The sequence below is a fragment of the Ischnura elegans genome, chromosome 12 (genome assembly GCF_921293095.1).
Source record: "Ischnura elegans chromosome 12, ioIscEleg1.1, whole genome shotgun sequence".
Taxonomy (NCBI): Eukaryota; Metazoa; Arthropoda; class Insecta; order Odonata; family Coenagrionidae; genus Ischnura; species Ischnura elegans.
In genome coordinates this window covers 42,203,950-42,221,419 of record NC_060257.1, presented here as the reverse complement: position 1 = coordinate 42,221,419, position 17,470 = coordinate 42,203,950, and the positions used below count along the sequence as shown (strand labels likewise).

Genomic DNA, 17,470 nt, shown 5'->3' with positions numbered 1-17,470 from the left:
GTGATATTTGAAAATTCCCGTAATGTTATGTAATTCCTCTGAACACATCTCGTACGTCTGGGTGGAACAAGGGTGGAAGCGTTGTAAATGTGGTGCTACCGAAGAATGATGAAGATAAAATGAATCGACCGAGTAAGCAATGAGGAAGTACTATGCAGGGATGGCAAAAAGAAACTAAAATAAAGTCAAAACCAGTAAAGTTTCAATAGCTTCGTTCCAGGGAGCGAAATGTAGAAACGAAAATAAATGGATCTAAACCTGGGGAGCTAACCTCAGGGTCGAAACGAATTCGGAGTCAAAACTTCATCGGATTGAAAAAAAAAAACTAAACCTCTGGGACGAAACGAAACACATACAATATTTCGCACCAGAGGGACCACGTCCTTCACCTTCGAACGGTTTAGTTTCGACCAACACACCGAGTACGAAGTATGGCTGAATGAAGTAGAGGTTAGATTAGATGCATGGGGCACTCATATTTTTACCACTAACAGGAGAACGGTGAACGTAAACTGGCCATTCGATTTTTAAGCTCGTTGTTTTAACCTCTCTACACGTATGTCGAACGCCATGGGTCGAAACTATTCTCTCCACTCGACTTCTGGGATTGAAACTTAACTATGAGAACCGAAGTTTCGATTAATTTAGTTTCGTTGCTGAGAGTAAAGCTTCGTCCTTGGTCAAAACTAAACTCCTTGGTGATTTTAATTTCGTGAGGGAACGAAACTAAACATAGGCCTCGTATTCTCGTTTCCCTCTGGGCCGAAACGAAATATTTTCGTTTCGTTTCACTTGTAAACCCTGGTTAAAGGGCATAAGGAAGGGTGCAAGGGAGAGGGCTAAGATGGAGGGAGGAAAAACGGTGGACGGGGATTGGTTGTTCTTTCTAATGGGCGCGGTTGATTCCTGGACCAGAAAACGCACGGAAAGCCCATATGCATGCCTGTTCCAAGTCCTTCAGCTCTAGGGGGGTGGTAGATGGGGGGAGGGAGGCTAATATTCCCACTTTATAGCATTGGTCAAACATAGCTTTGTGGGAGGAAGCATGAACGGCGACTGGAAGGGAAGCAGAAACAGAAGAAACGCTATTGCATGAAGAGCGATGCCCGTTCATTCGGATGCAAAGGGGAGTGGTGGATAAGCCGATATAAAAAGCGGGGCATTTCTGGCACAACAGTATATACACAATGTTTTTTGTTGTGCAAGAAATGTCCGACACAGAGGGGAGAGGGAAGGCAAGGAATTGATCGGGAAGGGGTTCGGTGATGAGGATGTGACAAGTTTTGCATCTTGCACGGTTGCAGGGCGAGGGCTGTGGTTTAATATAGGTACTTTGTTTGGGCAGTGGTTTGGTTGTTTTTAAGATGCTGGCCAGATTTGGTGGTCTTTTAAAAACGAGTGAAGGGCATCGCGGGAAAAATCTGGAAGTGGTTGTGTTGTCTGAGAGGACGGGGAAAAGGTCTTTTATGGTCCTACGCAATACGTCCACGCCCGGAAAAAAGGTCGTACAGAGAGAAAGAAACTGCGACGAATTGTCCCCGCCTAGTTTTTTCGGGACATATGATTTTTTTCGGATCTTATTCCGGAGGAGGGGTTCCGGGTAACCCCTTCTCCTGAGAGCATGGTGTAAATTTGAAAGGAATCTATTAAGGGAGTCTGGATTGTTACATATTCTGTGACCACGGATGGAAAGAGAAAAAGGGAGGGAGCGTTTTGTATGTGTCGGATGACAGCTATTGTAGTGTAGATATTGCTGTTTGTTTGTGTTTTTAATGTGTACAGATGTGTGAAATTTATTTTTTGTGAGAAAGATGTCTACATCAAGGAATGTGACATGAGTGGAGGAGGAATATGAAGTAAAATTTACAGATGAAAATGAATTGAGGCAGGAGATGAAAGTGATTAGGGATTCCATGCCATGTGGCCACAAAAGAAAGATATCATCTATATATCGGACCCAAAGGGTGGGTGTGAGTGGGTATTGGGAGAGAAAAGACTGTTCATACGCTTCTCCAGGGCATACACTTCCCTAGTGTAAATATAAATACGCGAAAGAGCTAAAAACAATTGAAATACTACGACCCGACGACAAAGCCCCGTTCACCAAAACTAACTTGGAGTGACTTGACTAATTACAAAAGAGATCAATTATAGATATATTACTTCAATCACAACACAACCCTCCTGTGAATCGTGAAATGGATTTTAGCGAAAAAACGATAGGCTTTATTGTTATCTATAAACAAAAGAAACTTTATAAATTCTAGACAAATTTGATCTTTTCTCAATTGTTTCCAGTATCTTTAGCCCAGCTACGCTATTTACAGTTTTTGTGAAACGACAGCAGCTCCTTTGAGGTAACAACTAAGTTGTTATGCCAAATTATGTTTTGAACAAAGCCTTAATCTCAGACTTCTATTAAACTGAATTTAAGTAAAACTTGCTCGATAAATGGAGAATAAGACACCTTTAGTTGCGAAATATTTGGAGAACTGGCATAAAAAAGCCGAAAAACAAGAGCCAACTCGCAGACACCCAAAATTTGTACTCTCCTGTATGATAAATCTTTTGATTTTTCCCGGTAAGCTACAACCCCGCCACATGATAGAGTACTGCTGAAAGAAGTCACTGTTACGTGTCTACGCCTTCGAAGCAATATGAATGCTGCCAAAGTTCCTTCCACGATTTATTCTAGCCAAAACCCGTTTCATGGTCATTTATACCGATGGTAAAATTGCATGGAAAACTACTATTTTTTGAAGGGAGCGTAAAAGAGAACCCCCAACAGCTGCCTTCATTTTTAAACATTAGCAGCATTTTGACATGCATAATTACATATTTCCCGGCCCTTCATATTGCAGTTTCAATTGAAAAAATTAAGCGCTGCACTATCAATCATTGGCCCAATCAATGAAATACGCTGTTTTTGGCGATTTATGCTATCTATATTTGTTGTAGATTTATGAAACTGAGTCCTTGGATAAAACGAATGAAAATTTAGGGAATACCAATATTTTATCCTAGATTAAGATATAATTCCAGCCCTCGCACGTGATAAAAATTACATAAATTTCCAACCACTGAACAAATTCAACACTTCTTCAATATTACGAATTATATTTTTTTTTCAATGCGATTTCGAGATGTAATGTACCAATAAATCTCCTGCATACCAATAATTAAGGTAAAAATTGTTTCCGACTGATTTAGTAGTATCTTGGGTTATTGCTAACAAAGAAAAACCATTATCATTTTATATTATTGTATGACTTATTAGACCGAACTAACTTACCAACTGATTATTATTATTATTATTTGCATATTCTATATATTTCACAACTAATTAAGAGATATTGTGAAAGAAAGCCCGAACAAAATATTTTAAGAGCGTTTTCAATCATCTTCCCAAATGGGAACACGCCACAAAATTTTGCTATTGCTTGAAAAATAAATATGCACTAGACCAAAAAACTAAGTTTAACAACGTAATACACATTAATATTTTGAATAAATGAGCTTTTGTAACTGGAGGGCGATAGTAGGGAAAATATCGAATAAATCGCACACTCAATACAGAGGTGATGAAAAGAACAAATTTCGAGAAGGTATAATTAACGACAAATGCATACAAAAGTTATGCGATTCACTTTAAAAAGTACTTCTATACTTTATATATATATATATATATATATATATATATATATATATATATATATATATATATATATATAAGCTATAAAATTAATCATAGATACAAAATATAATTTTCATAAAGTTTTATGAATCTGTTCCCAAATGGGAACATTTGACTGTAAACGGTCAAATTAAACATTGTAATATTATAACAGGGAGTGAAATATGCTGGGGAAAACCTACAATGTTTCACTGAATTAATAAAAGTGATGTAACTTATGGACTCCCGATGAAATATTGCACTGTTTCATACAACTAATACTGACACTAACACATTGTGCAGCATACCATACAAGATAGAGTATGACACGATTGAGCAACCCGAGGTGACGACCGATATCTCCGCTTCTGCAAAAAAGAAAACGTCGCAAGAAAAATTCAACCCTTCAAATTCATTTTCAACGCTTCGTCGAAGGCGCTTACGAGAAAAACAAGAGAACCCCAAGGACTCACCCCGATTGAAAAAGGGCAGGAATGTCCTGTCCCCTTTTTTCCTCACTCAACTTCAATCGCCACTTTGGAGACGTAAACAACTCGAGGGTGACCCTCTGTAAAGGTGGCCGACATCCGGGGTTGAAGGCACAGCCGACGGTGACAATGGACCGTAGCGGGAGAGTAGAATGTTGCAACAATCACTTCGACAAGGGCGATGCTTGACAATCGTGTCCACGAGCCAGCCCAACAATGATTCTAACGTTTATCAAAAAACAGTCACAATAAATACGCTGGAAGCATGCACAGATGCTTAACAATCGTGTCCACCAGCCAGCCCAACAGAGGTTCTAAGTTTTATCAAAAATCAGTCACAGTAACTACGCTGGAAGCACGGATAGACGATTAACAATAAAGTCCACGAGCCAGCCCAAAAGTGCTTCGAAGGTTTATCAAAAATCGCTAACAGTCACTAGGCTGAAAGCGGGAACAGATTAGTCAACACATGGACAGTCTCGGATCAGCCACAGTTAAGGAGCAGCACATAGTCTCCTCAAAGTGAAAAAGAGAATCAATCACTCAATCTCCAAACACAACCTCAAACACTAAACGGTACCTTTGGGTAACAAGAAAAATAGATCGTATGAATTATTGCGGCACAAACTGCGTAGACACACTTCTAGTTTCCTTCAAGACAAGTCCTGCCCAATCAAATTAATTGCCACATTAAATGTTGTTCGATGAAGGCGTTGATAATTCCACAGTAAAAAGGACTTGGTCTATCGAAATATATGTACACAAAAACACAGTCTACGAAGCACCTTGTGAATATCAGAAGCACCTTACATTAGCGTGGCAAGTCTCAGGATTAAGCTCGAATTAAATATCCTCGATAGACGATGAAAGAATGTTTTCGTCCAGTAGCTACCCAAGCAGATATGAATTAAATTCAGAACTAGTAAACATACACACAACTTCTGACTTCCACGCACAAGTCAAACATGAAATAAACAATAAGCAAACGACAGCAAGACAGCGCTCACACACATCAAAGAAGTGGTCCACCAAAAATTCTCGGATCTTAATTAGCACAAACAGCTTCTGAATGGAGACGAAAATATTTTACACATAAGATGTCAACGATGCACTAAAATTTTGACCAGAACACACATACAATATCCCTCTTCTTAAATCATGTTACCAGTCATGAAATATCAGGAAAGTAGAAAAGGCGACGGCAGAAAAATGGCCCATAACTATAGAAAAGTTCAAGTTCTTCAGTGTATTTAAAAAACACACCTATGTTCCAGATTTCCTGTACTCCCAAATTTCAAGCTAGCACTGAAATACTGACTACTGTAATTAAACAATTATCGTCTTCTAAAAGATGAAAGTCACTGAATATTACGGCGATATCACATTGGAGACGACTGTGACATGAAATAATAAGTAGAGCACAAAACAAGGCCGTTAACTAAAAGAGGTTAACCAGTAGGTCATCGATGCACTCAACCACAATAAAGGAAATAAAAAATTCCTTGGGCGTAAATAAAATCCTCAACCCTGTTCCAGGTTTCGCAGGTACAAAAGTTATGCACCCACCAAAAAAGTGACTACTACACACATAGAACTCCCGTCTTCTGCAGGTTAAAAGTCACCGAAAATAAGAGAGAAGCATACAAAAGGCTAAAACATTAACACGGGCTACAATTAGGAGTACAAAACAGCTCGATTACGTAAAAAAAACACAAATTCCACTTCCAATCTCAGTGGACCTAAATGTTTACGATGCCAAAAACCATTGACTGGAACACACTTTCGATTGCCGTCTTCTTCACGGACGTTGATTCACGAAATTTCACGCAGCCAACATGAAGGTGACAGCAGTACAAGATGAGCCACAACAAAGGCGGCAAAAAAATACACCTTCCACGTAAAAAAACAACACCGCACTACAAGCCCTGTTCCAGATTTTTACGCACCCCTCACTTATTTTTTTTCTCAATTTGGACCGAAGTGGGCGCAACAAGGTGACAAGTCGGGCGTGAAACAAAAGAGGAGCGAACACGCGTGTAAAAAGACCGGGCTCCGTGCAGAGTACGCTACGCGACACTCGAAAGACGAGAGACTGACTGACGACCAGGACGCATGCACTTGTTTTGTGCGGTGACGGGGTGGGTTACGAAGGGTGTGGGGTAGACGTTACGTTTCCACGGCAGAGTGGGATGGGTGGATGAGGCGTGGAGAAGACCTACCCTTAACCGAGTTATGGAGATTACTTGAGGGATGAGCGTGGCGTGAGACGGTGGACAGAGGGGTGACCGGTGTTGTGGGCGTGGCTTTAAAACAGTTGAAGGCAATCGGGTGGAATCTCCGCGATACTGTAGCCGTGTCCCAACTCGTTAGGCATTAGGGACCGTGGATTTGGGAGGCCAAATTTTGGGTGGGTGTTGTGGGCGTGGCTTTAAAACAGTTGAAGGCAATCGGGCGGAATCTTCGCGATACTATCACCATATCCCACGTCGATAGGCGTTAGGAACCATGGATTTGGGCGGCCAAATTTGGGTGGGTGTTGTGGGTGAAAGCAATCGGGCGGAATCTCCGCGATACTATAGCTATGTCCAAACTCGTTAGCCACTAGGGATAATGGATTTGGGAGGCTAAAAATTGGGTGGGTGTTGTGGGCGTGGCTTTAAAACAGTTGAAGGCAATCAGGCGGAATCTCCGTGACACTAGAGCCGAGTTCCAACTCGTTAGGCATTCGGTACCATTGGATTTGGGCGGCCAACTTTTGGGTAGCCAACCAATCAAGGAGCACGATTGGGACGAAAATGAAGTCAATCAAATCAAGGCAATTGCAAGGCAGGTGTTGCCATCTGCAGGGCACGAAACCAATTAAAAACAATCGAAGGACGAAACCAGTCACTCCCAAACTGTTGACCATAAATATTGCATAAATTTATTAGTAGTTTTTGTCGATTCCAAAACCTAACACTGTTTGAATCAGGGTTTTTGAGCTCCACATTTGGAGATTATATGGCCTGCTTGCTCAAAATTTTATATCGATGTTTAGATATTATTATAAACTATATATTGTTAACATTATCGTGTGATTTTGTCTCTCGCGCTAGTGATTTTGAGATTTGTCGATGAGGAAGTCCGAGAAGAGCATTTTATAATACTTGTAGTGTCTCAGACTACATTTTAGTTTCAGTAGTATGAAAGGGTACTTTTTTAAATCCGTAGCTTTCGTTCTATATTTACTGTCGGTATCAAAATGATGTGCCGCTGTACTTTGCAAATTTATATCTGGGCTTCAGTGCATGCCATAATAATGAATAATACATCATTCTTAATATAATTTTACTCTGAGTTATTTTTCGTATTATGAAAAATTCATAAGTGTAGACACGCCAGGGCAATAAATGACTCCGCGCACCATAAAATTAGCCGTTTTATCAACTTCATGAACTTTGTAACCAAGCAGAGGGCAAACTACTACGTCTACAGCATTCATCTTCCACAGCAAGTTGACAACATTAGTTGGGATAAATAAAATGGCTTTATTCGTATTTTTATAACGCATATTTTGTTGTTAATCAGCGAAAACGTTTAAACGTTATCTACTTCTACATTTTACCCCGAACGAAAAAATAAATCTGATAGAAACACTTTTTAATTTATTTTTAATTTTTCTATAATCCGAAAATGCAATTTTTACCGTAGTTTTCTAAGTTTCTACGGTAAGTAGTAGCCAATTTTGTTTCGAAAGTGCAAAACACTTCCCCTCGTTGGCAGCAATATTGCACTTCCTCCGATTTCGTTTCAAAGGCACTTTCCACGCTTTAAATCACGGGAAAAGGATACATTCGTGGATACCCACATCTGGCGGCCAAGATGGGTGCCTAAATTCCCTCCCTTATGCTGCCTAATGAATTGGGATCGCGCAATTAGGCAACTCATTGTGAGATTGCGCAACGGTATAGTTGATACTCGCTCAAAGTTCTCGTTCGATTACGCTCAGGGATTAATTGTTTCACGCAATTATGATCGCACATTTTCGTCCAACCTATATTATTAAATGTCCTTAAAAATTCTAAGTATTAAATAAAATGTCGAAAAGGCTTTGTGCCAAAAAAAAACGCTTTCATGGTAACTGCAAAGGTTCAAAAAGGTAACTACAAATTCATTTTCAAAAAAAAGTTTGCGTTGCCATACTTCATTACCTAAACTAAGGAGTTGCGACTCCATGTTTATCCACAAAAAATGACAAAATTGTCTTCCTTACCACCTTCTGTTGTATAGTAGATTCCTCCTGAAACAACATGTATTTTTTGTTACGCTATACCTAAAAATGTTTGCAATAATGATACATTCTGGTGAAAATATAATAGTATAATGCTACAAAAGACGATAAAAAAGTTCTTCTACTAAAAAATGCTAAAACTATATCCTCAAAACGACCTCCCCGATTCTGAAATATATCTTCTCATTCCTCACCCTTTACTTGGCAAGAAATTTTGAATCGTCCATTCTTACTATTTTTTCTTCCCCTCCACAATGTCTCACAGGTTGAAGTTACACTCTCAGTGTTTCGGCCACTATAGGGGTGAAAGGGATACAGCAAGAGTCGGAAAGAGAACAGTAGATATCCTCTTACCTCCCGAAATCATGCGAACAGGAGGTTCCCCAACTGTAAAAGAGCCCAGCAGCAAGAAGCACACGGTAGATATGAAACCCACCACCTCTTCCCAACAGGGTCTTCAGACCGTTAAGTCCGATTCACTCGATCATTTTTATCCATCCCTTTCGAGGGACAGCTCCAGCGATCGCTCCAATGAAAATTGACCGTTTCACGCAATCATTTTCCACGACTGCTCCAGGAATGGTAGTCCAAATCCCAATCGAAACTTTCGAGCCACGAAATTGACGTAATTTTAACAACATGACAACGATAATTTCATTGGATGCCGCTTGAAAACTAAATTAAATTTATTCCTTCCAACAAGAAAATATAAAATACTGAATTTATTATATAAAGAGAGAAAGAAAGCTGGGTAGCCATTAAGTATAACCTGAGAGGATGCAAAATTCATAATTCATAGCAAAAGTTGCTATTTTTATACCAAAGTGCTAGTAGAAGGTGAAAGTTTCATAAAAGAGTAACAATAAATACCATTTTCATCAGAATCATCACTGACATGCAGTGCTGTAGTTGGGACAAAATTAGGCGATACTCACAAAAAATTGCCAACAGCTGAACATGTATAATACATCCTGCCGCGATTGAAATGTCAAACTCAAACTCTTACATTAGTTCCAAGTTGTGCCACGAGATAACCCTGAACAAGTAAATAATCATTTCCGATTTTTCTTTCTGAAATCCATTGGACAATTTACAGAAGGTATATTTTTTATAGATTTAAAAAGGTAGTTTGACGGGTATGCTTATCACGAGTTTGGATTTTAAAGTGTACGCCGTACCGGCCCAACTACAGCACTGCTGAGATGAGTATAATTACAAAACAATGCAACAGTACACGATCGACTCAAATTCTTTATCTAACACAGTGTTCAGTTACAAGGACAAATATATTGAACGAAAGAGAGGCATTCCTACACATACATAATTCATCCTATACATATATAGAACTGCCACAGCTTTACCACTCTGCATATTGAAGCAGACGTGATAGATGATATAATTATTCAAAGACATTTTTAAAATACATCCGATCATTGAATAGTTATTTCGAGTCAAAGGGCAAGACAGTTATTTAAGTAATATTCGGCAAGTGAACATGTATGAAATGTGAAGGTATTAAATCTAAAAGAAAAAATTCGACTCGAAAAAGTTCATTCTTAAGTATACAATATCTTACACCGGTGCACGTGGAATTGTACGAAGGCACTTCCGTACACTTATCATACACGATATGTACTACTTTCGCGGACTAAGAGAAGGACCGAAAAAGTCATCAGACAATCGTCAATCTTTGATGTAAGAACCTATTAATCCACGAGCTTATTATTTAATTCTAATTTCTTACTGCAAGTCATTTGGACATTTTTACAATCGGCATTTCTTGACACTGCAGTTCCTGAATGAGTACAATGACAGCGCGGTCAACGTACTCATTCAGGAGCTTTAGAGTGACATGCCGGAAAAAAATGAACGGAGAAAAATATGAGCGTCACAATTATAAAAAAAAGTGAAACACAAAAAGCGCACGGGATTGTGTCAAAAGAGAGGGAGAAAAAACGAAGAATTAAGTGTGGCTGAGGAGGAAACACCAAAATTAGATTTGCAGCTCGAAAAAAAAACACTCGTAAAAATAGAGAAGTGGAAGCAACAGGAAAAAACAAAGACGAAATGAATTCATGTTTCTTGCGCCCACTTTTTGCATTGGCGCTCCAAGTTTAGCTTCACACAGACGTACAGAATTCGCCTCGTTCTGTACATAAAACCATTCATCGTTCCGTTAGAGTACTTCAAAAGGCCTCCGGTGTCTTTTTATTCGACTTGAACACAGAGGGACAAACCGCCTCGGTTTATTTATTTTTAATCTCTAGGTCAGTAGAGGCTAGGCTAGTTGGATGCTGACTCAAGAGAGAAGATCAAGTTCAAAGAAATTTTTTTTACACTGACGTGTTAGTATTCGAAGAAAGATAGGCGCACAAAGTAAAGTAGCCCAAGCAGCTTTAAATGCCATTTTTTAAATATCAAAGGCATCCCTTTCACATCAAAAATATGACTTTTACGCTTCCATAATTTATGTGATGTAGAATTGATATCAATCAAATATCAATATGCATAATCAAAGGTGATAACACAACAACTTATGGAAAAGTTATCTCAAAAAAACCAACCCGTACATCAAACTTTGATATAACCCCTAAACCCCTGTTGATGAAAAAGTATTACAAATAAAATATCACCTCGTAAGTGATATTATCTGGCCTAACACTGTCCAGTCAATATTTTCAATAGCAGCGCACCGAAGTAATTTCAGATATTGACGACAAAATTAAATATGCTTATTGGAATTAAAGTTTCAATGAATTTTTATGCTAAATAGGTATTTCTCTCATTGAAAACTTGTAGGCTTTCATGAAAATTTTACTCCAGTTACTTAGTTACTCTATTATTTTATGCATGATTTATAGCTGTATGTTTAGCATAAAAATATTAGAAAGCGTAGAATAGGTAAAAGGCGTGATCACCTCGAGATTAAATTTTTAGCACCGAAGTGATTTTTACCAGTTTATATGTATATTATCATTTTTACGTAAAATAGGTATCACACTGAAACCGAAATCGCCGTTTAAGGAGGTATGTTAGCGATTGTTAGATACAAATCAAATTCTATAGGCGTGTGATATTTAATCTTACATTGATGAAGTCTGGTCTCTCAGACTGCGGGATCATACCGGTCTGAGAAGTCATGGGAATGTCACACGCGTATAGCATTTGTTTAGTATCGAACTGTCGCGAACCAACCTCATTAAACGCCGTTTTCGGGTTCAGAGTTGAGTATGTCGCTTAACTGTCACCAACTTTGCCACTTTTATAATGTACCGGTTTTATAATGCCAGGTTAGCGTTTACCGGAGCATAATGCAGCCGTAACCTACACCCGGTAATATTTGAAGCAGTAGAACAAAAAATTCGAATCCTGAACTAGAATTAATAGAGCTCAAATAACAGGCGTATTTTCCATCGTCAGCAGACTTCGGCGCAAAACGGGTGCTTATAAATGTAATACGTCGCTGATTTAAAGTTAAAAATGTCAAGAAGCGATAATATTTTCCATGTACAACAAGTTATGCTTAAGTAACATGAAATTTACATCAGAAAATTATAAAGGTAGAGAAAAACACAGCATTGTGTCGATGAACGTCATATTACGAGCCGTTTTATGATGTCTGATTAGCGCTAACCATAAGACGACACAGTCTAGTTTAACCTGGCAGTGGCTGAAAGATCTGGTTAGCTCTAAGTCTGATCTTATACCGAAGCTAACCGGAATTTTTCAACCACCTCTAGGTAAAGTTCAAGGCTGCACCCTACAGTTGGCGTTTACCAGATATAAAATCGGCCCTAAATAGTCTTCTCTACTACTGATTTTCAGGTGCGTCTTCAACAATAAAGTGCCCAGATATAAACAATCGCAAAAATTTTCCAATAATCGCAACAAACATGAATCACTAGTAAAAATACGGTAACAATATGTAAAGGCTACAGTAGCCTTTACATATTGTTACATACAATGGTGATAGAGATTGCCGTGTTGCTACTGTAGCCTTTAAATATTGTTACCGTATTTTTGCTAGTGATTCGTGTTTGTCTCAATTATTATGACATTTTCTACAGGGTGCATCTGCGTTTAATTCACGCTCCTAATACCGGTGCTAATTATTGAGTAGTAAGTAGCTCAGACTAACATCCAGTGAAACGCATTACTTGAATGGAGAAATTATTTAAGTAATTTTAATGGACAAAATACTAGCTGGGTTATGGAACTGGCCCTGAGTGTGTCGGCTCGCAATGGTTGGGACAAATGTCAGGGGGTGAAGAGTGGGAAACAGTAGCGGGGCGCCGAATCAAATCCCTACTTCCTCCCTCCCTCTCCTGCATATGATACGAGCGAGTCGAAACAAGTCCACCACACTGCCGTGTTCTCCCTACACCCCCGAAAAAAACGCGCTCCGGGCTAATGACAAGTCGGAACGACAGCCGAGGGGGCCTCGATTACTCCACATAAATCCACGCCACTCATCTCCAAAGGCAGGGCCAGCCAAGAGAGTTTATGACGCATTGCGTTACGTGAAAATTTTCGGGAGGGGCTTGAAATGTCTGTTGGAGAAGGCTATCAACATAATAAAAGAAGTTATTTCATAAATATAATCAAGGCCGGTTCTAGACATTTATCTAGTTTAAGCGAACAACATATTGCCCCGCCCCATCAAATAAAACCTGAGAGGTAGAATGGATTGATTATCTCCGGGCACATTCTAAGATAAATACAAATACTATATGGTCGAGATTTAAACATCAGCGTCAACTTATAACGTGCTTGCTCTTACACATCGATACCTCCATTGAACAAACGCTAAACAATCGCCCACCGAATCAAATCCGCTCATCTAGTAGGTGAGCATTTATGCTCCGGCTACTCCCAGCTGAGCTGATTCGTATTGTTGGGCCACTAGATGAGCGGATTTGATTCGGTGGGCGATTGTTGAGCGTTTTTGTAGTGGAGGTATCGATATCTACAAGCGAAAACAAACAATGAGTTTGTATAATAAATCATTGCATGAAATAAGTGACTTTGTTCGCAGTCTCGCGCACAAGTGCGAAGTTAAATACTCCAAGGATGAAGATCGGCAATTTTTTTCCTAGGCGGGATTCGAACAGCCGGGATCTCCCGATTGCCGGTCTGACGTGCTAGCCAGTTAAAACCACCAAGACACCTCCTCTGACTGGGTGATCCGGGTTCGAATCCGTGCTAAGACAAATATTTTTTCATTCCGAAATTCTTCCTTCGTGTTTATAACATATAATAAAACTACTTTTTAAATGAGCCAACATAATATCGAATTATTGCTGGTGACAATCAAAAGCTACACAAAAATCTGAAATATTTTGTGATTTGACAACAAACAAATATTGGATGTTTTTAACGAAAATGTGAATGTGGCCGCAGCATTATTACAGTACATAATGAGAAATAATTCAATATGTTAAACCACACTTTAATTCATACCGAGTAGGCTTTGGCACAGATGGCTCTCATAGGGGTACAATCTATCGTATTCATTACCATTATCTATACTCATAGGAGGATAATAAAATAAAATAAAATACAAGCATAGACAAACAACAGCTATTTATATAAACTAGAAATAATGACTGAAAATTAATTTTGGAATATTATTAACAGAATTAACTCTCTCAGAAGAATCAAGCGCATAAATCAGAGGATTCGTAAATTCGACCAATTCCTAATATAAAATTTCCTAAATTATTTTTAAAAAACGACGAAGTAAAGCTGTAGAACGGCACAGATTTTACCAATAACGGGAAAAATTGTTTTAATAAAGTCAAAACGAATATAATAAAACTCATTATAAAATAAATTTGCTATCGACCGGATGATTTCTCACAAATATATCACACTCGTTTCATTCCGCTAATAGAGGATTCACACAGTTGATTAACTCCTTTAAAAAAATATAAATGAGGCATTTTATCAAATGTGATTTTCCAGAAAGACCATATTTAATATTAACTTTTAACCTTGGAGTGTAGGTCAAATCAAAATCTAAACTGATAGGAAACCATGAATTGTATTAGTTTAGTTACACCAATGAACATTCCAAAAGGGTATTTCAAAATTCAAGTTCTTCTTTTTTGTTAATTTACAACTGAATGTTTCTTTTTTATTATATTATTGTGGAAAAACAATGTCTCAACCTTTTACTATGTTCATGTATCAAAATTACATACTTATTTTCATTTCAAGCCCTGATAATGGTTAATAAATAAACTGAAAAGTCCGCAAAACTTGCATTTCAATTTTAAGACCTGCACTCTCAAGTTTCGAATTTGATAAATAAAATATTTCATTCATAAATGATACGAAATATACGTGCTGCAATGATTCAACATCAATCTTGCAGGTTGCGACCCGCCAAAACAAAAAAAAAGTCTACGAGCCTCTATCCACCGAAAAAAACACTACGGGAAGACAAGACCGCCTAGGCGTACCCATCCACAAGTAGTTCAGCTGGACTGCCATATGGGCCCACGACCCACGTGCTAGCCGATCACAACAACATCCTAGGCCAACATAAAAAAACGCGGGAGATTCAATCCGCAAATACCTAAAAGGATCAATCAGCTATTATCGTTCCTAACGCAAACTCGGTTACCACATTCGCCATCAATGCGACCACGGTTACGTTTCACCGCTATTACTGTTTACAAACAGAACGTATGCGTCACGAGATACTGGTGACATTCCTTGGGTGCCACGCTTGTCCAAGAACGAGACTAGATTCTTAAGCTTAAATTTACGACAATAGAGAAACCTTTTTTAAGGATTTGTAACACAGATAAAACTTTGACGAATTATCCTCCATGTGAACGCTGGTTTTTAGTGCCAGGTTCACCAAAACTCAACGTATATATCACTAAGGTCTTCTAGCTCATGTAAATACTTGTCCTTGCAGATATTCTGACTTACTTATAAAACCAAACAACACGCATGTTAACGTTTGTAGATCGATACCAAAATAATATTTAAAAAGCGATACAAATATCATTGATTTCTCAAAGGTTCCCTCCGACTTACTACATATATTTGCGACAAATTATAATTATGATGGCACGAGCACGTACACAATAATATCTCGGCAAAATGGAAGGTTATAATGGAAGCAGCATTACGTGAGAAAAGTAACGATTTCACCATGATTTCTCCCGAGTTTTCTATTGCGGCAAGGAGACTTTCAAGGTTTAAAGCGAAAGAATAGCGGGCACTTCCATCAAGCCTTCGATTCATGTTGCCTCGGTGATATTCCGACGGACAATCAATAAGCGTATACCTCCCAATCAGAGAAAAACACCAGGGGTGTATTAAAGGGGATATGTGGAGCATACGCTGCACCAAGTAATATATTTCCCAATTAAATCAACCATCGAATGGAAAAAATATTTGAAACCATGACTAAACTCCCATTAAAAACGATGGTGCTCGTAACTGATGTTAAACTGAGTTTCATAAAATTCGAACCCTGAGCTAGAATCGATCGCGCTCAAGTAAGAGTCGTATTTTCCAATAACAGCTGATTTCTGTCTGAACCCGGTAATTTATAGCGTGCTAAGACGCCGATTTTTATGTAAACAATTACATGAAACGATAATGTTTACCATATACGTCAAGTTATACTGAAACATAATTCACATCAGAATAGTAATCTATTATTGTATCACATATATGTTTCATAGTGATAATGTTTCAAAAAATTATATATACTTCTTTTTGTTTCTGGTCTGCCGTGAAATTAATTTTTTAAGATGGTAGCTCCCATGCTGGTTTTTTTAACCATTGGAGCTACCTAAAGCTCCATTTGTGTTGTCCTGTTAAAAAAAGTGTACATTCAAGCTTGGAGTATTAAATTCAATTCAATTCAATTCTAGAGAAGAATACAACATTGAATTGCCAAACGCAGATCAAATGGCCTATCAGCTATTGATTTTCATGGCAGACTTCGACAATAATGTGCCCTCAGATTAACAATGCCACAATTTTGCCAACAATAGCATTCATGTCTGTCAAAGCAAAAAAATACGGTGACAATATGGAATGTTTAAGGTAGCAACAGAGACCATTAAAACCTTGTTTCATGAAATTTCCTATGAAACAATCGCACATTTGCGTGGAATTCACGCACCATACATCATGTTACATTACATGTTTTCACTTAAACATGAAATATTGCGTTCACATACCTCTGACAACAGCTTTCCTCAAATCTTCGCGAGACCAAGGCACATTCCACAGCAAAACACGGACGACTCCCGCGCTGATTATTGAGCGTTAAAAAAATCCCAGGAACGCAACAAAAACAGCCACGGTGACAATCGCACGGATAACAGTACGAAAAGAGTCCCTGAATAGATAGATACCAGCACACACAAAAGCACAGGGCACTGACGCGAAGCAAAACAGTCGATCGAACAGCACACCTCGGGCGACGGTAACCAAGGTGAAGTAAACAACAACGGTTGCTATTTACCTCTTGCGGGGGACTGAGGGTAGGGGCGCGAGCGACTTCGCTTGGGCATCCTAAGCGATGGAAGGAGTATAAGGCCCTCGTTTAAAGGGAACCATATCCTTGCCTTGATCGCATGGCGCCCCCCAAAATCGTAACGAGCGACGGGCTATCTGATCCCGTCTTCCACCTACGAACCGTCCGAACTGAGTCCCTTTGGCTCCCCGTCAGCAGCTTACGGTTTTAGCCGCGTGCGGCGAAAATGTACGGAACGTATAAGGTGCGGATAGGGGGTGGAGGGGGTGTGAAGGGTAAAGAGGGGAAGGGAGGAGAACGGAGGGGAATGAGGGATCGAGAGAGCGAAGGGGAAAAGGGGGAACGGAGGCAGAGCCGCCTCGATTTCGCGGCGCATCTCCCAACTAAATTTCCCGGCGAATAATAACGACGCGACGTAAGGGTTCCTGTTGCTACCCTAATAAATTTGACGCTCCGTTAGCGTGAACTTAGTAAAATGCAATCAAAATTTTGATTACTATTTATAATAAAAAGTTTACTTAAACCCTTTA

The 17,470-nt window shown here is 39.0% G+C and overlaps 1 protein-coding gene across 2 annotated transcripts in view; it reads right to left on the bottom strand.

The window, feature by feature from the left end:
- The window catches only part of LOC124168881, a 350,296-nt gene extending 333,158 nt beyond the window's left edge, over positions 1-17,138 (bottom strand). The window contains exon 1 of one of the 2 annotated variants that reach the window (XM_046547252.1): positions 16,642-17,138. The gene's annotated coding sequence lies outside the window, so the exon portion shown is untranslated. Of the gene's footprint in view, positions 1-4,146; positions 4,351-16,641 lie in introns of those variants that run through there. The other variant, XM_046547253.1, reaches the window with a different exon arrangement.
- Between the last annotated feature and the right edge of the window lie 332 nt (positions 17,139-17,470).